The following is a 22672-nucleotide window of genomic DNA, read 5'->3' on the forward strand; positions in this document are numbered from 1 at the left end:
AAAGCATTCTTTTCCAATATATAGTGAAATTTTATTTTAACAATTTTCAGTAAGCTCTCAACTATAAAGTGCAGAAGAAGAATTCACATTCATGTAGAATCTGAAACATCTTTTATTCATGCATCTTGCTTTAGGCTTTTAAGGCTAAGAAGCAAGGTCATTCTATGTACATATGATAAGGAAGAGTCTGAGCTGTTATTTCATGAATTCTAAGTAAATATAGATCTTTCCCCGGTTGTTCATCCTGAGATACAAATGTGAATGGTCAACTGAGAGGAAAGCCCACCTGTTCGGGAACAAATTTAAGATTGAAAAAGTCAGCACTTTAAGTGTTAACAAATGATGACAGAGGGAACATTTCAAAAATGCCTTGTAAAGTACCTTAAAAGAAAAATTAATATTTTTTAAATGCTGCAATTCTTCAAAGTCTGATCTCAAAAGATAAGAAGATAGAAAGAGCCCTAAGAGCATCTATCTTCTGTAGCATAAAATTGGTTATTAGCTGTGGCAATTTTTTAAAAATAATAAATTGTATTGTGTATACTTGAGATTCACAGCATGTTATCATATAGATACAGATAGTAAAGATGGTTACCATAGTGAAACAGATTAATATATCTATCATGTCTCTTAGTTACTTTTTTGTGACAAGAGCAGCTAAAATCTACTTATTTAACAAAAATCCCTAATGCACTGCAATGTTATTAACTATAGTCCTTATGTTGTACATTGTATCTCTAGACTTTCATCCTACACATTGGCTACTTTGTATTTTCTGATCTACATCTCATTTCCTCCCCCACCTCAATCCTACCTATGGTGACCAGTTTTATTCTTTATATACTTGAACGTTTTTTTCCCTAGATTCCACATACAAGTGAGATCATGCAATATTTTTCTTTCCGTGTCTGGCTTGTTTCACTTAGCATAATGTCCTCCACTTCCAGCCAAGTTGTGGCACATGGCAGGATCTCCTTCTTTTTAAGTCTGAATTTTATATATTCATACACACACACACACACACACACACACAGAGACACCATATCTCTTTATTCATCCATCAACAGATGGCTGTTTAGGTTGTCTCTGTATCTTGGCTATTGTGAACAATGCTGCAATCAACATGGGAGTGCAGCTATTTTTACAAGGTGTTAATTACACCTTCTTTGGGTATTGGATTCAGCTATGAAGGTACATTGGGAGGGGTTTGTGGATACCTACAGTGTGGGCAAATCAAACTTCAACAAAATCCTAATATGTTAACTGATTTGACCTAGCATCTTTAAAAGTTAGTCTTTATTTCAAGTTTAAGATTTCATTAATAGGCCGAGCACGGTGGCTCATGCCTGTAATCCCAGCACTTTGGGAGGCTGAGGTGGGCGGATCATGAGGTCAAGAGATCGAAACCATCCTGGCCAACATGGTGAAACCCCATCTCTACTAAAAATACAAAAATTAGCTTGGCGTGTTAGCGGGCGCCTATAGTCCCAGCTACTTGGGAGGCTGAGGCAGAGAATCACTTGAACCCAGGAGGTGGACGTTGCAGTGAGCTGAGATCGTGCCACTGCACTCCAGCCTGGTGACAGAGCGAGACTCCATCTAAAAAAAAAAAAAAAAAAAGATTTCATCGTGTGTATTATTTTCTGCTTAATAATTAATATTTTGAATATTTCAAGATTAGTTTACGAGCTTGGAGACTATATGTGGCCTTTTTTTTTTTTTTCTTTAGACGGAGTCTCGCTTTGTCGCTCAGGCTGGAGTGCAGTGGCGCGATCTCCGCTCACTGCAAGCTCTGCCTCCCGAGTTCACGCCATTCTCCTGCCTCAGCCTCCCGAGTAGTTGGGTCTACAGGCGCACGCCACCATGCCCAGCTGATTTTTTTGTATTTTTTTAGTAGAGACGGGGTTTCACCGTGTTAGCCAGTGTGGTCTCGATCTGCTGACCTCGTGATCCGTGTGGCCTTTTCTTGTATTCTCCTGGAGGTTTTCCACAATATAACTAACATATCATTTCCCAAGATTAGAAGTGAAACCACTAACCCCGAGCTCCTAGTGGGCGTAAGGCTAACTATTCATTCCTAATGGATATCTGCCTTCCCTTCTGTGAGAGGAGTCTGATCCTGAGTAATGCGGACTGAGCTGGGATAGTGGGGTGAGGGGAGGGATGCCGGCAGCACCAGAGCTGGTACCTGAGCCAGACGCTGACCCAACACACTATACTGCCATTGCACTGTCCAGGACCTGATTCTTGGCATTTCCCTGACAGGGAGAGAATGGACCAAACATAGATTTATCCACCAATGACCCATTCTGGATTTTAATTCTACTCTGTCTTGAGTGACAGTGTAGCTACATTCCAGTGTCAAGAGGGACTATAATTCAGAGAGACATTCTCTACCATCTTAATTGTGTCATTGTCCATCACATAACTCAGAATATAAATTCTTTATTTCTAAAGTTATGGGATGATTTTGCTTTTTCTTTCATTTTCTTTGTTTGAACTATCTCTTTATTCCCTCACATAAAGTCACAAAAACCTGCTTAAAAACATTAAATAATTTAAAAGCAGTAACAGATACCTCAGAGAATGTCATCAAAAATAGTAAAAATAAGAAGGTGCTTTAAGTGCCATAAGTGTATCTGATATTTAATAACTAAAACAGTTTAAAAATCACCTGCATTTTAAAAGACAAATTGATTTCAGAATATGTGCTTGATTTGATGGAGAAAATGTTTAATTTTGAAAAACAATCTTAATTTAACATCACCATTAAATCTACTATGGACTAAATTCTTCATCATTAAAGTAAATGGGAAGGAGATGACGTGACTGAGACAATTTGTTGCATAGAAACAAACACAGTCCTACGGTGCAAAAAAACATCTTTTTCCAAATTCTAAAGGACGAGTCGATTCCTATTAAATTTGCTTGTGCTTTCTTTCCGGAAGCACATGTCTTTGTTTTCTCAACAACTGATCTGAATGCAAGTTTGTGTCTAGAGTATTTGAATAAAAACTCTTAAGCTCTCCTGGTGTATGCAGGTGTGGATTCTTTAAATAGACACAATGCACAGGGGGAAAAAATGTTTCGGAATAGGAATCCTGGTAAAATTTTTAAACTCTAAATATCATTCCTCTCCAAAAAAAAGAAGGTGGGAGGTAGGATAGGTTACGAAACTTTCAGAATTCTCAAAAACATGAAGAATACTCAGCATGATATTTTAAATAATTTGTACCAGTTTCCACTGCTTTGTTCAAATTTAGTTTAATTCACCTTTTGTGCTGTTGCAAAATGTAAGCATTCACTTACCTGTACCCCTGCTTCAGAGCTTGGTTATCCCATTAGTCCTGGTTTGTTACCACCCAAACTCCCATGAAACCCCAGAGAAAGATTTCACCTTCACATCTTAGGAAACTGCTCTTTTCCCATTTTCTAAAGACCTCCACCTTTCCAAACTCGGCTGTCTTTCTTACCTTCATTTTCCTCAACTTCTCTAAGGCATTTCATTTATTTCATAAGCATTTATTGAGCAACTACTAAATACCAGATACTTGACAACACTGATTGTTCCTTCTTCTCTCTAACCCTCTTTCTTTCATTTTCCTGATGCTGGTACTCTGGTATATTCCTACATTTCTGGCCTCTCCTCCGTGCACCCCTCCCGCTTGAAGTCCTTCTCCAGCCCCTCTCTTCCCCTGGGCATCAGAATGGTAGCGTTTCCCAAGACTTCAGGCTTGAATTTCTACTCTTCTCTTGCTACAAAGTCTTCCTTGGAGAACTTTACTTTCTTAGCTTCAATTACCATAATTCTAAAGATGCTTCTTAGATGTACAGTTTTTACCAGGTCCAGGTTCTCATATCTCCAGAATATTTTTATTTTTTATTTTATCATGTCACCACAACCTCAAAGTCAACATATTAAAAACTGCATTCTTCTTCCCCATCAAAACCGACTCCTTCCCCGACCTTCCTGACTTCTCTTATTAATCATTTTTTTTTGCGGGGGGGGGGTGTCTTTTCCCTTGAAAGTTCTCTTAAATATGTCCTTTCCTTGTCATTTCCAGTATTTCTGGCTAGCTTCTGTTTTACCATTTCCCCTCCTCTCGGTTTCCTCATCCCCAGCCCATTCTAGAATCTATCCTCAGACTGAACTTCCAAAAAATGTAAGAGCCATAATACTCTTCTGTCCAAAAAATTTAGTGGTTTCCATGCCTTACAACATAAACTGTAAATTTTTGCAGCCAAGTTTTTAAGACCTTTAACATGTCCACTATTTTCAACCAAAAACAAATTGTTTTCAACAAATATTTACTGAAAGCTTCCTGTGTTCCAGGCACTAGCACTTGGGATGCATGCATGAGTAAAAACAGGCAAAGCCCCCACTTCATGGAGCTTACATTCTAGCAAGAAGCAGACAGACAATAAACAATAAATGTACTCCATAAGGAAACAATATAGGACAAAATAGAGTAGCAAGTGCTACACAGACAGAAAAACTAGAGTAGAATAAGGGGATCAGGAGTATTTTCTGGGGAGGCTGCAACTTGAAATATGTTCTCCTTGAGAGGACGACATTTGAGCCAAGACTTGAAGTAGACAAAATCATTTAGCCATGTGGATAATGGGGAAAAGGGTACTCCAGACAGTAGAGACAGCCAGCGCGAAAGTCTTAAGACAGAAGTATGCTTGGGGCACTTCAGAAACGCTAGGGTACAGTAAGCAAGGAGATGAGTCTTAGGAGATGAAACCCTGTTTCAGGGAACAGGGTCACGTAAAGCCATTATGAGGACTTTGGTTCTTCCTGTGAGTGTCATGGTGGACCACTGTAGGGTTTAGAGCAGATCAGTGACACAATTGAACTTGCTTTTTCAAAGGATCATCCTGTCTACTGTGTTGAAACTAGACCAGGGCAGGGTGGAGGTGGAAGCAGGAAAAACAGTTGGAAGGCTGCCGCAGTAGTCTACATTACTATAGAAATTGCAGTGGATGGAGCCTGGATATTATCAGAAGAGTAAAGAAAAGTCAGCAGACTCTGGATGTATTTTGTAGGTAGCACCATCAGGAATTGCTAAAGAATAGGCTGTGAAAGATGAGAGAGAGGAGCCTAGAATAACTCTACAGCTTTGGGACTCAGTCACTACAAAGATGGGCTGCCATCAACTGAGAAAGGAAAAGTTTCAGATAAAACAAATGTGGAAAGGAAGAATAGAGTTCATATTTGGATGTGTGGAGTTTGAGATGTCTACTAGACATCCAAGCATAGATGGATATCCAAAACTGAAGTCCACGTCTGGGCTGGAGACACCCATTTGAAACTCGATTACATCTATATGGCATTTAAATCTAGTATCTCCAATTGTACTCATTCCTTACCCCTGCACACGTCTTTTCTGCTTCCTGTCTCTTTGTTCTTCCTCACAGATGCCTGCTCTCTACAACGCCATTCTCCTTCCTCCTAACCTGTCCACATGCTTCTCAATCCAGCCTAAGTCCCATCCCTTCCCACAAAACTTTCATCAACAATCCAAAGTGTACTCTTCCCCATCCCCTGCTCTTTCATACGTGAATGTCTGATTTCTCTCACTAAAATAAGATCTCTTTGAGGACATTTGCTATATGTTCTAAAGTTATTTTTCATCCCCTGTGGCATATAGCCCCATGCTTTGCACTAAGTCGGTGCCAACTGGTACATAAGACTGATTGTTTTATGACAAAACTTCAGAAGTTTTGATCTGGGTATTTGCCATCTCATGAACTTTATTGCTCTATTAATCACCATGTGGTTATTCGTTAAACTTATTTAGAATAGGTGTATTTCCCCTAGGCTTCTTGGCATACACACAAAGTATAGATTGCTAATTCAGATTGAAATCATCAATTAAAAAGCACTTTAAAAAGCAAAGCAGAGACAGTCTGCAAATACACAAAGGATCCAGCCTGGAAGTCCTCAACTCCCAGGCCCTCCTCCTTCCCAGAGTTGTCTAAGTCCACATCGACCTCAGTCAGTCAGATACTCCCCCTCTTGCTCAGCCAGGACTGTGTAGATTAGAGTTGACCACCCCACCTCCACAGGAACCTTCTAAAGGCCTTATTCATATGTATATCTGTGGTTCTCCAACATCAGAGAGCATCAGAATCACCTGGAAGGCTAAGCCCCACCCTAGGGTTTCTGATTCGGTACATTTGGAGTAGGGTCTGAGAATTTGCATTTCTAACAAGTTCCTAGCCAATGCTGATGCTGCTGGTCTGGGGATCACATTTGAGAATCACCGATGTATATTCTTTGACTTGTCTGTCTGGCTTTGAACCCTGCCTGGTTCTGCCCGGTTTTGAATTGCTCTCCTACACCAGCCTGTTTGATGTGCACTAGAGCCGTCATAGTCACTGGCCATACCACCACCCCACCCACACCCTGACTTTCTGTATTTCAGTCTCAGAAGTTGAGGGTCAATTTGTGCCCTTGACCTTAATTTCTTTCTGCCTTTTCAAGACCTCCTTCCATCATTCTGTCCCTCTCTCCTAAGCCATTAGTCTTCCCTCTGTCCTGTTCAAATATTTTCAACTCTCTCCCACTCATAATGCATAAATAGATATAAGAACATAAGCAAACCTCTCCTTGACACCATAATTCTCTCTAATTATCACTCAATCTCTTGTTTCCCTTTCTCATTCAAACTTCAAGAAGAAATAATCTCCCCTTCCTGTGTCTACCTCCTCCATTGACATTATTGTCTGGCTTCCAGCCACCCCACACTTCTGAGTTATTCTTGGTAAGCTCAATACCAACCACTGAATTGAAAGCAAGAGATGTTTTTCTGTCCTTATCTTCCTGAACTACTCTGTTGCCTCTGATTTCTTTTAATTTCTTTCTTGAAATCTCTTCCCCAGAATTCTAGGATGCTTTATTCCCCTGGTTTTTCCTGTTTCTTCTCCAATTAGTCTTCCCATATCTTCTTCATAGGGTTCTCCTCTCCTCCTCTGACAACCATTCAAATGTCACTGTTCCCCAGGCTTCCATCTTTAATCATTTAGTCCACAGCTTCCAAACCTGTGTGTCAGAAATCAGTGTTATAGGCATTCCAAAGATACTGATCCTCTCAGCTCTTGGAAGTAGGCTGATCTGTTTACCCCAGTATGCCAGGTGCTCATTATTCTTTTCTATGCATGCCACCATGTGACTTTATCTTTCAATCACTCCCCCAAGGGATTTCATCCTCTTTCTTGGTTTCATTACCATCCACATCACGATGGTTCTGAAACTTGTGTACTGAGAGCAATTCCATGGTGGAAACTTGAGATTCACCCTTGAATCTTCTTCTCTCTCATGTTTAAATAATGTTCAAACCTGTCTTATCCTTGCCCTCGCATCCACCACTACCCAGACTCCATCAGCTCTTGCCTGGATTATTCTAGAACCCTCCTGACTGATCTTCCCGCAGCTTTGTGATTCTCAAAACCACCTTCTTCTCAGCTGCCAGAAAAGTCTATCTAAAATGCAAATCAAACCAACATCACTCTCTATCTTAAAAGCCTCCAATGGCGTATTGCCTACAGGATGCATTCCAAACTCTTCCCTGTACCAGAAACATCATGATTGACCCCTACTCATTTCCCCAGCCTCACTTTCTGCCACTTCCTCTTTCTGTCCTTGCCTCCAGGACTTTGCCTGTGCTGTCTTCTTACCTATTTTGCCATCACCACACACACCCTACCTTGCTTTAAGCCCCAACTCATGTATCACCTTGACTTCCCTGAGTCTGTCTCCCTGCTACAAGGAAGTGATGCGTTCTGCGTTTCTCTGACTATCCTAGGTATATTTCTGTTCTTGCACTTAGCACGTTTGCATCACAATTATTTTATTTTAAAGTATTTCTCTCCCCACTAGATAGCCATGTTCTTTTGTATCCCCAGTTCTGACACACAGAAAACACTCAATCAATAATCAATAAATCAATGTGGCCTTAGGCTTTTCCAAAAGTAGAGCATCACACACAATTCTAGAAGCAACATTTAGATTCCTTTGGAACAATCATAACGTCAGTAAGCTTTAAATTTGAGGCTGATTTCAAAGAAGTATTTCAAGCTTCTTTAATTGTAGCATATATAGACCAAATCCTGTCAAAATTAGACACCAATGATGATTCAAATAACTTTGTTTTGGTGAAATAAGGCTGCATGTGGCTTTACTTGAATTAAACAATACATTGTCTTGGAACCTGGATTTGTTTTTCTTCTTCATTTTGTATCGGTGTTTTGTATGAAGCTTGTTAGTTTTCAAGGAATTTTCACATGTATATCCTATTTTTGCCTTCTAATCCTCTGAAGACAGCTAAAAAGAGGTGATTATACCCATTTTACACATGAGGAAAATGGAACTGAGAGATTATTATTGTTCCAAGCCAGTGACTAATGTGTAACTGTGATTACCAGCAACCTCTTTTCTCCAATGCACCATACTACCTCTGGTTGTAGCTTTAATTTCTTCCTTTCTTCCTTCCTTTCATTCTTTTTACAATCCAATTTGACTCACAAATCAAATATATTCTAGACTATCTACAAATTCAACCAGATTAGAGAATAATTTTGGTTATGTGCCCCATACATACATTTGTTTTTATATTCTGCCATACACACTGATGCTGAATTCTGTACCAGCTGAATTTGCTGGTAAGCCAGCAACACCTCAACTATAATGTATTTAATTTTAATTAAATGGAAGTTGTCTAACCTACTACAGAACAACAATTATAACAATTATAGAGTTAGAAAACATCTTAGAATTCCTCTAGTGGAACCACTAATACGGTGTATAAATGCTTTCTAGAATAGGCCAAACAAAAGATTCTCTTATTATTTCTTCACCATCCTCAGTAATAAGGTTCTCACTATCCCTAGAAGCAATGCCGTCAATTTTAGAACCTTGGGGAAACGTTTTTCTTTATAGTCTGTTATCTCTCTGTAATTCCCTCATGGTGAAAACAGCATATTTTTCTGGTTGTTGATACTACAAACTGACCTAAGTCTGGATTCCAGCTCTATTGCTTATTAGCAGCTGTGAGACCTTGCAAATAATTTAGTCCCAGATCTCAGTTTCCTCATCTGCAAAACAGATCAAATGAAGCAATACATGTAAATTACCAAGCACTACAACATGTTCAGTAAGTGAATATAGTAAGTGTTCAATAAATATTTGTTAAATGAATGAATGATTCCTTATTTATCCTCGGCCTTATTTCGAAGCAGTAACTCCTCATGTTGAATCACCGATTTTCGAAAACAAAACATTTATTTAGTCCAGTAAACCAATAATAAACAACTTTCTTCTTAGGAACATAATCTTCTTAAAACTCCTGTTGACCTGCTCACTCCCATCAGGTATAATAGGGCAGGAATACTGTTATGCTGTAACCTGAATCATACAAATCTAACTTCTACCTCATGTATTTAGAAACATCATTTCAAGTTGCATCCAATCCCTGGTCTTGTGATTAAAGCATAATTTGTAAACCTTGCCAGAGTAAATATTGAGAAGTCAGAGTACAAGGAAGGGACTTTGAAGAGCTGTTGTGTAGATGATGGAACAGTGTTTCTGTCACTTAGTAGAGCTTAGATGAGTCTCTATCAAAGATCAGGAGACAGGGCTCTATTGAAGCTACTCTATCAAAGCCACTTCAAATCCAGGAATTCTATCATTCTATCAAGAAAATGACATCACAATGATCAGCCCCCAAATATGTCCTTTGGGAGGTTAACCTAATGATTCCATCCACATTTGTTGTGACTACTCCATTTGCTTAAGTCCCAGGAGACTACAGCAAACGAGTGTATCAAGGCGTGAGAGTGAAGCATACAGTCAAAGATCTCCTGGCAGAAAAACGATCCCGGCAGACAAGTAACTCAAGACTTAATGTAAGTCCCAATTTAATATATTCTGAGGTGCTGGCAGGTTCTCTCTCCTCTTCCTTTATCCACACACCAATCCCCCACTTCCTGGGTCTGATATTCTCAAAACAAAGCCTTCCTTTAACTGGCACGCGGTATAGAATTACTCTGTGACAGACAATCTTTCTCTCACTTAGTGGTGCCAGCATTTACACCTTAACTTACACTCCCTCTACTTCAGTCTCATCCTAGTCTGTTTAATGCTGGTTTTCATGCCCTTTTTGAAAGAGTTTTCATGTCTTTGTTCATCTGCTATTGACTATATGTCCTTGGAAACAGAATTCCTATTCCCTCATAACTGGATGTCACATAAATCACAGTCAATAAATGCTGGTGCTCCTCCTGACTGAGAAGCCTGGTGGAGTGGAGGAACACCAGTAGAGAGGGGCCCTGGCCCTTGCTGGGAACCAGTCACGTGGCCCTGGGAAAGTCACTTTACTCTTCTGGACCCAATATGAAGTGAGTTAGGCAAAATGACCTCCGGGGTCCCTTCCAGCTATAAATATCTCTAATCATGGCACGTCTGTTAGCAGCCAGCAGGCGCACCAGGAGCTCTGTGATCTTACTGTCTGGCTACTGTGGTTCATGGCAATTAAAAGATAGTGTGTCCTGACTTTTTCATTTCTCCAAGCCATGGATTACCAAGAGCTTGGTTGGTGGGAATAATACTCACCTTCATCCACATAATTGTTACTCTAAACCCAACAGAGATCACTTAAAAAAAAATCTTCTCTGTAACATGCAAAATCAGATTTTAAAATCCTAATAGGAGACGTTCTGAGTATAAAATCTTTATCTGCCATCCATGTCTTTATAAATAGTTCTACTGTACACCCCAAATGTTTAAGTAGTTGCACCAGATCTCCAGAAATGATTCTAGAATGGCAATATCATTTGGTTACCAAGATCAACATATAAACACCTATTCTATCAAGTAAAATATAATCACATGAATGTCAGGCATCTGTTGGCACCTGCTGGGTGCAGGGCATGACAGCAGATGACCAGAAATAAATGAGACAAGCATGTCCAGTACTTAGTGCAGGATACACAGCAGGTACTGGTTCTTCCAGCATGTATGCTGAGAATGTTGGCACCATGTTCAACTCTGCTCCAAAATCAAACTCCTGAGACATATTTCAAATAAACGTTCAATTTCCTCCCATCCAAGAACACCTTTAATTGCATATTTTATGTTATCTTTTTTTTTTTTTTTTTGAGATGGAGTCTCGCACTGTTGCCCAGGCTGGTGTGCAGTGGCACGATCTCGGCTCACTGCAACTGCCGCCTCCCAGGTTCAAGCTATTCAAGCGATTCTCCTGTCTCAGCCTCCCAAGTAGCTGGGATTACAGGCACCTGCCACCACGCCCCACTAATTTTGTTTTTTTGTATTTTTAGTAGAGAAGGGGTTTCACTATGTTGGCCAGGCTGGTATCAAACTCCTGACCTCGTGATCCACCTGCCTCGGCCTCTCAGAGTGCTGGGATTACAGGCATGACCCACCGCACCCGGCCGTTATCCTTTCTTTTAAGCCACCACCTCTCTTCTAGTTAAACAAATGGAGCTTATCTGCTACAGAGAAATCTGAATAATCGGCTCCTTGTCTGCTCCTAGTTCAGTGCTTCTCACAGTGCCTGCTCAGAATCACCTGGGATATGTGATAAAAATATCAATACAGCAGGGCACGGTATCTCATGCCTGTAATCCCAGCACTTTGGGAGATTGAGGCAGGCAGATCACTTGAGGCCAGAAGTTCCAGAACAGCCTGGCCAACATGGTGAAACCCCATTTCTACTAAAAATACAGAAATTAGCCGGGTGTAGTGGCTCACGCCTGTAATGTCAGCTACTCAGGAGGCTGAAGTGGGAGGATCATTTGAACCAGGGAGGCAGAGGTTGCAGTGAGCTGAGTTCGTGACACTGCACTCCAGCCTGGGCAACACAGTGAGACTCTGTCTCAAAAAACAGTAATAATAATAAAAATAAAATATCAATCCAAATCTAGTCTCTTGAGAGAGAGAGAGAAGGAATTCAGAATATACCTAAAATGAACCGCAGCTTCAAGTGGAAGTCAGGTGGATTGCTTGACCACAGTAACTGCAACTAACATGAGACAGCAACTAAATTATGAATGTTGGTGAAAGTTTCAGGCAAACTATCAATTGGAAAGACAAGAGTTGCACGTAAGGGTAATATCTATCGTCAGCGAATAAACATGGTGTCTGCCCAGGGTGAATGAGTGTGTAATTCACACTTTGTATCATTATCAATGCCTATATACAAATGATAAGGCACTATACCAGAGTTATAGAAAAAGAAAAGTTACATTAAAGGGCATGAAGGCATATATCCAAATGGTGGACATACTTTTTTCTTTAAAATTTACCTAATATGACTTCTTGCTCAAGATCTGTGACTATCAAGTCACGGATTTTGTTTCCTTTCTTTATTTTTTGGCGAGTTTTTACTTTTTATAAAATGAGACAATCTAGACATAATTAATAATAAGCCATATTATTTTATCTCATTTTAAAATACAGATCCCTGGACCTGTCCCATGTCTACTATTATTGGGTTGGAGCCAAGGCATTGTCATTGTGTCATTTTTTCACAAACTCCTTGGATGGTGCCTTTGCACATCATTGAGAACTTTGCCATAGAGCAAAGAGCAAGTGTCTAAGCCTCACATGTCACAGCCAAGGTTTTTATCTCTCTTCAGATAAGAACTTGCTGAGCTCTTGCTATTGACCCAGTGACACTGGGTCTCTTACGGAGAAAGTGGATACAAGATACATATATAATATATAGTTTGTGCCGTTGAACACCAAATAACCTGGAGGAAAGAAAAAATACTTACACATTTGAAAAAATACAAGAACTTAGCAACCAAGCCCTAGACGGAATGCTGAAGACAAAAGACCAGGCAGCATAGTCATGTAATATGAAGACTATAATAACATTTATGTAAGGACAGTTTAAAGTGCACTTTCTCATGTGTTGTTTCATTTGATAGACACACTAACCCTGAGATTGATATTTACACAGTTTCCCAGTTTACAGATGAGTGCATTGAGAGTAAGAGAAGGGAAGTAATTGTTTCAAAGCTGCACAGTTTACAAGTAGCAGATGACTCCAATTCCACATTCCTTTTTTTTTTTTTTTTTGTCTGAGACAGAATCCTGCTCTGTCAGCCAGGCTGGAGTGCAGTGGCACAATCTTGGCTCACTGCAACCTCTGCCTCCCAGGCTCAAGCCATTCTCCTGCCTCAGCTTCCCAATTAGCTTGGATTACAGGTGTGTGCCACCATGCCCGGCTAATTTTTGTATTTTTAGTAAAGACGGGGTTTCACCATGTTGGCCAGGCTGGTCTTGAACTCTTGACCTCAGGTAATCCACCCACCTTGGCCTCCCAAAGTGCTGGGATTACAGGCATGAGCCACCGTGCCCAGCCCACATTCCATATTTAAAGGGAATGGCCAATGGGGACTAGAACAGAATAATCTCTGATACATGCAAACAAAGGGGTTTTTTAAAAAGAAAATGTACCAGGTAGAGATAACTTCTAGAACAAAAACAGTATGCACCGGTTCTAACCATGGTATTTATTCTCAGGCATCAAGTGCATAGATGATATGAACTCATCCTTAACTTCATGTCCCCATCATACTACCCAGCATCTCAGCACTGCTATCTTACGCTCATCCTAACTTCACTGACTTTTAAATTCAGATAATTAAATGCATAAAGTCCCAAAATGTGGTTATTTGGACTTTAGACATTTGCATGAATTGCCCTTACTGTCCACCTACTGGTGTTTCATCCTCTCAACCACTACTCTAGAATATCTGTAAATCTCAAGGATATCATATGCATTAGTCATTGACTCTTGAGGACCTATTTCTGTCCCTGTTGCAAATGCAACCCAATAAGAAAGCATCATGGACCATCATGTTACGGGAGACACTGTGGGGCTCTGATTCGATGGCTCATACTGAGACCACCTCCCCTTTTTCATACCAATGCACTGGGACACAATGATTCTCATATCTCAAGTAAGTTCAGTTAGAGAAGTCATTCATTAGACATGCTCAAAATTTGCACCTGACAGCATGAGTAATGACCAGTCAGAGGCCCTACCATGTGGTTTACCATAAGCACATTATGATAGGTTAAAAAAAATGAAGCCCCAAAGATCCCATGTCAAATCCCTGGGACCAGTGAGTTCTGCTTTATATGGCAGAATTTGTGGTTAAGTGAAGTATCTTTAGAAAAGGCCCTTACCTGGCATTATTTAGGTGAGTTCTCAGTATAATCTCATGTATCCACAAGTATCCTCCCTCACAAGGGGTAGTTTTGAGAGAGAAACACACACACCAGGGAGAAGATACACAAAAGAGGAGGAGGCAATGTGACCACTTAAGCAGAGACTGGAGTGATGAGGCCACAGTCGAGGAATATCTACCAGCAGCCACCAGAAGCTTGAAAAAGCAAAGGCAAATTCCCCCCCTAGAGTCTGGAGGGCACACAGCCCTGCCAACACCTTGATTTTGGACTTCTGGCCTCCAGAATTATGAGAGAATCAATGATGCTAGTTTTAACCCACCCTGTTTGTGATAATTTGTTACAGCAGTCCTAGAAAACTAATACTCACATATTCTGCATATTCTGAAAACTATGTCCCCCCCCGGATAGGCGTACTTCAGGAAGTATCTATTGGATGCCCAAATTGCTGCTCTTTTATTTGTGACGACACTGATAAATTTACACAAGACTCTGTTGATCCATCTTTACCGCAGCTTCCCTCATGAACATCTGTTTTTGATACCATGAAATAATTTTCACATCTTTGCAGTAAGAACAAGAAAAAATATCCCTTGCATCAAAAGAGACTTTTACCAAAGACTAGAAATTAAAACCACTTCCATACATTTTAGCTACAGTTCTGTGGTTTCACAAATATTGCTATGTATGTCTATTTTTAAATAATGGCTTTTCTTTTTTCTTTCTCGAATTTTTCTGTTATTCTTTACCATACTACTGGATCTTCTACCAAGATATATAAATGTGAGCCATTCACCACCATCTAGTACCAAATACACACACACACACACACACACACACACACAATTAAGTTCTGATTGCTGCATTTTTTTCAACTACACCATTTCAATTGAGTTCTATAAAAGCTAAACATCGAATTATTTTCAAATAACATCATAAAATTCAATAACCTCTTTATTATATGTAGGGAAAAAAAGCAATAAGCCTAATAGTCACAATTTTTCACTTTTGTTTTGAAAGTTGGTGAGTGATTTTCAGACCATTGTTCCTTTTAATCAAGTTTTTCTTAAGCTATCTTATGGATTTATTTTAAATTGTTGAATATGCATCAGCTGACATGAGGGGGAAAAATGTAAAACTTGCTGTGTAGGAAAAGGAAATCAGCTTGGAATTGAAACTGTTGGGGAGATGGGGAAGTGTCGTGTAGTGTAGGGGAGGCTAAGATTGAGCCTAGGAATCAGGGTTTGATGTTCAATTTATTTTGTTGATTTATGGACAAAGTAACAGCTCTCTTGCTCGGCTCATTCATCAAAATGCTATAGCCAGGAACGGTAAGAAAATAGACATGAAAATTCCTTCAAGTTAATATCCTACATAAACCTAAGGAAAAATAAATGAAGATTTCTGGCTCTGTTTTTAGAAGGTCTGAATTGAGTAAAATGTTAAAGAGAAATATCCCAAGTGAGAAATATATTTAGATAATAACAGCCTTGATTTTTACGTGCTCTACATATAGAAACCAAAAGTGAACTATTTCCACACAGCGTGATTCTTGCATGCCAATCTCAAGTGTTTGCTTTTCAAATCAGTATTACTTACAGTTATTTTCTTTCTGTACATTATCCTAAATTCTTACATTTAAATTATTTCTCTGCTAAAATCTCTACATCAAGGGCATACAGGATAAGGCAATATTGTCAGCTGGGTTTCTCGGCTAATAATCTTTCCTAATTATTTTGGAGGGTTAATATTACAAGCAATGGATAGAAGTATGACAATAGTACATATTTGATGGGAAATTTGGGGGGAACAGAAGGTGAATAGGCACCATTTGGTGTGTTTATGACAGAGCAATTGCCATAAAGTTGGGCAGACTTTAACTGTAGAACAGATGTGCATTGTCTATCTTAGTCCCTAAAACCGCCTGTCCTTCCAGCAGGACTCCTAGTTGGACGTTTGTTTAGTTACACATTCAGCTGCTGCTTTGCTATACCAATCATGTGCACAATTCAGTTACCACAAGTGTAAACATCGTGACGTCTAGATCTGTGATTTGCATTTGGATTTCTTGTGAAGTATTAGGAGGAAAAAATACATGCAATTGGAAGCTGTATATTCTATCATCTCAAAGTTTCTTTGATTACCCTGAAACTTTGGGTAACACATCTCTCCTCCACCAAAAGAGAAGCTGCTCCTTCTTTCGTCTGTTTGAACCCCTCCTTCTGGCTGCAAATGGTCTTGGGTAATTCCCTTCTCTTCTCTGAGCCTCAGTGTCCCTGTCCATAAAAGCAGAGTTGGGCCATGTGTCTAAGATTTCTCTAGTTTCTGTGTTTATTTTTTTCAGATAAATTTTACTGTGTATAACTGATGTTTGCAACATGACCTTATGGGATACATATATATAGTAAAATTGCCACTATAGTGAAGCAAATTAATACATCCCCTATCTCATCAGCCTTGATTTATATATACTGTACAAGTACAGACCAAAATTTAACTATTCCAAGTGGTCTGTTTTTTTCATTCCAACCTCAAGTGTTTTCTTTTCGAATCATTATTACTTACTGATACTTAGTTACTTTTTGTGGCAAAAGCTGCTAAAATCTACTTATTTAACAAAAATCCCTAACACAATTCAACTTTATTAACTATAGCCCTCATGTTGTACGCTGTATGTCTAGACTTGTTCATCCTACATATCAGCTACTTTGTAGCTTCTGAGCTACATCTCAGTATTCACTTTTAAAACTTAAATTTTTTAATGTTTATTCCATTTATTTATCTTTGTTATTTTCATTATTCATACTTCAAATATTTCCATTTCTTTAAATATTTAAATCCTAATCTCATTGTTGAGGATTTAAAATAGACCTGAGTCTCAGACAACTAGCTCTTACCCAATCTGAAGCACCATTGAGCTGATGTTTCAGATTACTCTGTTGTCTGGAAACCTACAGCACTCAGGTTTACTGAAGTTCTTTTTTTTTTTTTTTTTTTTTTTTTTGAGACGGAGTCTCACTCTGTCATCCAGGCTGGAGTGCAGTGGCATGACCTTTGCTCACTGCAACCTCCACCTCCTGGGTTCAAGTGATTCTTCTGCCTCAGCCTCCTGAGTAGCTGGGAATACAGGCGAGCGCCACCATGCCCAGCTAATTTTTGTATTTTTAGTAGAGACAGGGTTTCACCATATTGGCCAGGCTGGTCTCGAACTCGTGACCTCGTGATCTGCCCACCTCGGCCTCCCAAAGTGCTGGGATTACAGGCGTGAGCCACTGTGCCCAGCCTGAAGTTCATATTCTAAGACATAGAAAACACAGCATAGCAAAGAGTTTGGGCTCTGGATCCAGATGACCTGAATTCAAATCCCAGCTCTGCCATTTGCCAACTGTGTGGTAACAGTAAAGTTACTTAACCTTGCTACTAAAGGAAGATAATAACATCAGCCTTGCAAGGTTATCATAAGGATTACATTTAATATTTGCCAAGGGCTTGGCACATGGTAGGTGCTCAATCAATGCCATTGCTATTAAACACACAACTGCATGTGAGGAGTGATGCTTGTTAGAATTCAAAACAATATAAGAAATTCATTGCCCTTAAGAAATGTACTGCTCAGTTGTGGGGTAAGAAATTATAAGTGATTAAAAATAAAAAGATGGCTTTGCTCCAACTGCCAAAAGAGTTGAGTGTGACCATCAGTAAACATCAGGGAGGTTCAGAGGAGGGAGAGCAAAGCATGAAGCAGGTAGGTAGAAGAAGACTTCTTGGGCCGGGTACAGTGGCTCACATCTGTAATCCCAGCACTTTGGGAGGCCGAGGTGGGCAGATCACTTGAGGACAGGAGTTTGACACCAGCCTGGCCAACGTGGTGAAACCCCATCTCTACTAAAAATACAAAAATTAGGCGGGCATGGTGGTGTGCACCTGTAATCCCAGATACTCAGGAGGCTGAGGCACAAGAATCGCTTGAACCTGGGAGGCAGAGGTTGCAGTGAGGGAAGATTGCACCACTGCACTCCAGACTGGGTGAGAGAGAGAGAGAGAGAGAGAGAGGAAGGAAGGAGAGAGAAAGACAGAGAAAGAAAGAAAGAAGGAAAGAAACAAAGAAGAGGAAGAAGAAGAAGAAAGAAAGAAAGAAAGAAAGAGAAAGAAAGGAGGGAGGGAGGGAAGAGAGAGAGAAAGGAAGGAAGGAAGGAGATGAAGGAAGGAAGGAAGGAAAAGAAAAGAGACAAGGAAGGAAGGAAGGAAGGAAGGAAAAGAAAAGAGAAGGAAGGAAAAGGAAAGGAAAGAAAAGAAATAAAGAAAGAAAGAAAGAGAAAGAAAGAAAGAAAGAAAAGAAAGAAAGAGAAAGAAAGAAAGAAAGGAAGGAAGGAAGGAAAGAAAGAAAGAAAGAAAGAAAGAGGGAGGGAGGGAGGAAGGAAGGAGAGAGAAAGACAGAGAAAGAAAGAAGGAAAGAAAGAAAGAAGAGGAAGAAGAAGAAAGAAAGAAAGAAAGAGAAAGAAAGGAGGGAGGGAGGGAAGAGAGAGAGAAAGGAAGGAAGGAAGGAGATGAAGGAAGGAAGAAAGGAAAAGAAAAGAGACAAGGAAGGAAGGAAAGAAGGAAGGAAGGAAAAGAAAAGAGAAGGAAGGAAAAGGAAAGGAAAGGAAAGGAAAGAAAGGAAAGAAAGAAAGAAAGAAAGAGAAAGAAAGAAAGAAAGAAAAAAAGAAAGAAGAAAAGAAAGAAAGAGGGAGGGAGAGAGAGGGGGAGGAAAGAAGGAAGGAAGGAAGAAAGGAAGGGAGGGAAGGAAAGAGAAAAAGACTTCTTGGAGGAAAGTGTGCCACGAGCTAAGCTTTGAAGGAAGAAGATGACCCAGGTGAGCAGTGAGCAGGAGTAGAATCCAAGCAGAACACACGGAAGGGGCAAAGCCACAGGGGAAAGAAGCAATTCCCTGTGACGTGCAGCGGATGAACCAATTTTGTCTGCAGCATAGAGAAGTGAAAGAGAAGGTTGGGAGGCCTGCACAATCCTTCAAAATTCAGTTCTCATCTTGCCTGTTGAGGTCTCCCAGACACTCCCCTCTGCTCCCAAAGCCTCCAGCATATTTTTCTGCTAAAATATTCTTACATTGCACTGTCACTTTTTGTTTTCTTAAATCTGTCCCTCAGCTGGCTAACATCTTGCTATTTCTGTTTGTTCCTTTCGGAGCCTCCAGCCCAGGAAGAATAACAGTGTGGTAAAGTGGTTAAGCGCCTGAATATCAGAGTCAGACAGACCGAGGTTCTGACTCTTGTGTGTGAAATTGATCTCACTTCTCTGGGCCTCAGTTTCCTCCTATGTAAATGGGAACGGTGATAGCTACCATGGAAGGTGTTGTGAAAGTGAAATTTGATAATGTCTACAAAGCACCTGGTATAGCATATGGCATGCTGTAAATGCTCAGCAAATGGCAGCTTTTATGGTTTTTACAGTATCTGGTACATAGCGGTACTTGATAAATGTCTCAGCAAAGCTGTGCCACACTAAGGTAGATAGGCATTGGATTATAGGGCGCTCTGGATAGCAGGCTTGACAGTTAGATCTTCCTGTCATCACTACTATTAATTTCAATATAATATACATAAGTGAAACCATTAGAAAGGCTACTGGGTAACTTTTGTAGGTTTGAAAACTTTATTCCTAGGAATAAATTAAAAAAAAAAAACAGTGGAAGCTGTAGTTACCCACATGCTGACTGAGCTATACCACTGTCCTCCATTATTCCAGTTGAGATGGCTAGAGTTGAAACTCCAGCCTGGTGCATTTCATTAAGATAATTTCAACTGCTCCCATTCTGTAGTACTAAATATCCAAAAACTCAATCAGTTTAGGATAACAGAACTATAATTTACTTATCCATCATGAACTGCCAATTTAAAAAAAAAAAAAAAAGCTTCAAATGACAAGAAGAACGAAATAAAAGTCTGAATATTTTGATCAGGATTTGCCACCAATTTGCTGACCTAACAAGGGATGTGACTTTCTGAAGCCTGCATTTCCTGAATTTAAAAAATCTTCTGAGTGGTGCAGATGGGAGAGGGTCAGTATTCAGTGTTCTCCGTGTGTTTCCCCCGCTGGGTGCAGCTGTTTCTCCTCCTGACTCAGTAGATTTTCCCAGACCTCAGAACGTGTCCCACCCACTGGCACCCCTACCCCCAACATCCAAGGCCAAGCTGAACCCCCTCTGTAATCTGAAAAAGATAAATTCCCTTTTCTCTAGTTCAACTAGAGTTTTGCAATCTGAGTTAGCCAGGAATACAGGGAATAGAAAAAACACATAAAGCAGAAAAATGATTATGTAGCCTCCAAAAGTTCTGGTGCTAACGTTAATATTGGGTCAAAGATGGGCATGGGGATACAACTGACTTGACGTTTAGACCTGAGTCCCCTTCCCACCTGTTCAGTTCTCTCTAGCATAAATAATAATGAATAATAACAATAACTATCACTTACCACTGGGCTCTGAAATAAGAACTTTACAAATAATTTCATTTATCTGTTTTAAAATATATTTCATTTATCAACACAAGCACGACAGCTTTCAGAGGGTGGTACCCATATCTATTTTTCAGATCAGAAAAACAAGAATCAGGTAGAAAGTAGTGAGGCTCAGATTTGGAACTAGGTTTGTGAGACTCCAGGTCTTCACTTCACCCACCCTATTGCCCTCTTACATTATGATTCCAGCCCAAGGATGGGTGAGCTTTGGAGTGGTCACTCTGCTTCAGGCCCTCCTGCTCAGCTCTCATGTCACCCTCCAGATTTTGTGTGTGATGGGTGGCCCCAATTATGACTTTTGCTCCATCTCGGGAACACATTTGTCTCCCCAATCAGCCCCACAGTGTTCCTGTAGACTGTTCAAAAGATGATGCCAAGCCAGCCCAAACCAGTACCAGGACTTTCCTTTCCTATGATACTCAGACATCTTAAAAGACACTAGACCCAAGAAGTTTTCAATTTCCTTATAGAGTTTATCTCCAGTTCTACCCCAGAACCTGCTTTCTGTCCCAGAAACAGCTGCAGCCAGCGGGGGGAGTATATGGAGAACACTGTATAGAGTCCCTCTTAGTCATTCTTCACCACTCCTGGACCACCTGGCCTCATGGGGCTCTATGTGGCACCTGGCCCTCTCTGTATGAGAGGAAATTGCTTCCTGAATCGGAGTCAGAGTGTGCCATCCTGACCTTGCAAGAAGCCTCTTTTCTGTTCTCTAGAGACCTCTGGGGCCTACTCACGTGACCCATTTCTCTCTGAGCTTTTCTTCTTACCTGAAGCTTACTCCCCTGGCATGTCTTTGGATTTCGTTTCTGAATATCGCCAAGTTATTTGAGAGGGTTCCATCCATGGCTCACTCATGGGACTGGATGCAGAATGCCACTTCTTCCACTTTAGAAGGCAGAGACAATATCAGCCCCCTTTTGAGGGCTGGAAGAGACTCCTGAGCCCAGTGAAACATAGAGTTTACCAGCTTAATTGACCTGCTGTCTCTGGTTATCCACCCCTTCAATGCTCTCCTAGCCCCCGTGGTGTCTGGAATTCTCTCAGAGTTGTACACACTATGGAGCCTTACTTACATTCTCAATAAATATAACAGCTGATAAGTAAAGGGGAGAATACTTTCCTTAAGGCTTTACCTTCTTATGAAATATGACAAAACAGGGGGAGAGGAAGACCACCAATGCTCTCATTTCCTAGATACTAAGCCAATTTTTAGTAGTCCATGCTAGAAACAGATAGAACCCTTTACTAATGTAGAAATCTAATACCATACTACTGCTCTTTGGCATTCTAATGGTGGTGCTAAACAACAATGAAAATGCCAAAAGAAGAAGTCAAATACAAGTAAGAGCAAAAACTGGTACACAGGCCTTTAAATTAAGGAGTTTGTCATACATAAATCCAAGGAAGAAATCACAGCCTCTGCAACCATCAGCATATTGTCACATCTGAGAACATAACATGTGGATAGTATATTGAATCTGCGGTTGGAAAAAGGGTAAGCTTTGGACCGAGGCATCCCGAGCTCTGCAGGCATGAGTGCCAAACAGTTGGCACTACTGCAATTATAGGAAATACTCACGGTCTTCTCTGATTTCTTAAAATTTACCGTAGAAATTATTTTTCACCTCTTCAACTCATAACCTGAACTCATCCTACAACATGTTTAGATTTTAGTAAGATTGTTGTGTTTCCCTGGGCACAGCAAATGGGCATCAAGTGGCCCAATGTGTGTTTTCTTGGTTATTGCTATATTTTTCTTTTTTTATTTTTTTATTTTTTATTTTTTTTGAGATGGCGTCTCGCTCTGTTGCCCAGGCTGAAGTGCAATGGCATGATCTCGGCCCACTGCAACCTCCACCTCCTGGGTTCAAGTAATTCTCCTGTCTCAGGATCCCAAGTAGCTGGGACTACAGGCACACGCCACCACGCCTGGCT

The 22672-nt window shown here is 40.3% G+C and overlaps 1 protein-coding gene and 1 long non-coding RNA gene across 4 annotated transcripts in view; one reads left to right on the plus strand and one right to left on the minus strand.

The window, feature by feature from the left end:
• The window catches only part of LOC129048766 (uncharacterized), a 79681-nt gene that overhangs the window by 53359 nt on the left and 3650 nt on the right, over window positions 1-22672 (minus strand). The window contains exon 3 of one of the 3 annotated variants that reach the window (XR_008511367.1): window positions 5744-7048. The exons of the other annotated variants lie outside the window; for them this stretch is intronic. This is a non-coding gene — a long non-coding RNA (uncharacterized LOC129048766). Of the gene's footprint in view, window positions 1-5743; window positions 7049-22672 lie in introns of those variants that run through there. 3 annotated transcript variants of the gene reach the window in all.
• The window catches only part of POU2AF2 (POU class 2 homeobox associating factor 2), a 30617-nt gene continuing 17670 nt past the window's right edge, over window positions 9726-22672 (plus strand). Inside the window, exon 1 of the mRNA XM_002822448.4 lies at window positions 9726-9909. The gene's annotated coding sequence lies outside the window, so the exon portion shown is untranslated. The remainder of the gene's footprint in view (window positions 9910-22672) is intronic.

Source organism: Pongo abelii, chromosome 9, assembly GCF_028885655.2.
Source record: "Pongo abelii isolate AG06213 chromosome 9, NHGRI_mPonAbe1-v2.0_pri, whole genome shotgun sequence".
NCBI lineage: Eukaryota > Metazoa > Chordata > Mammalia > Primates > Hominidae > Pongo > Pongo abelii.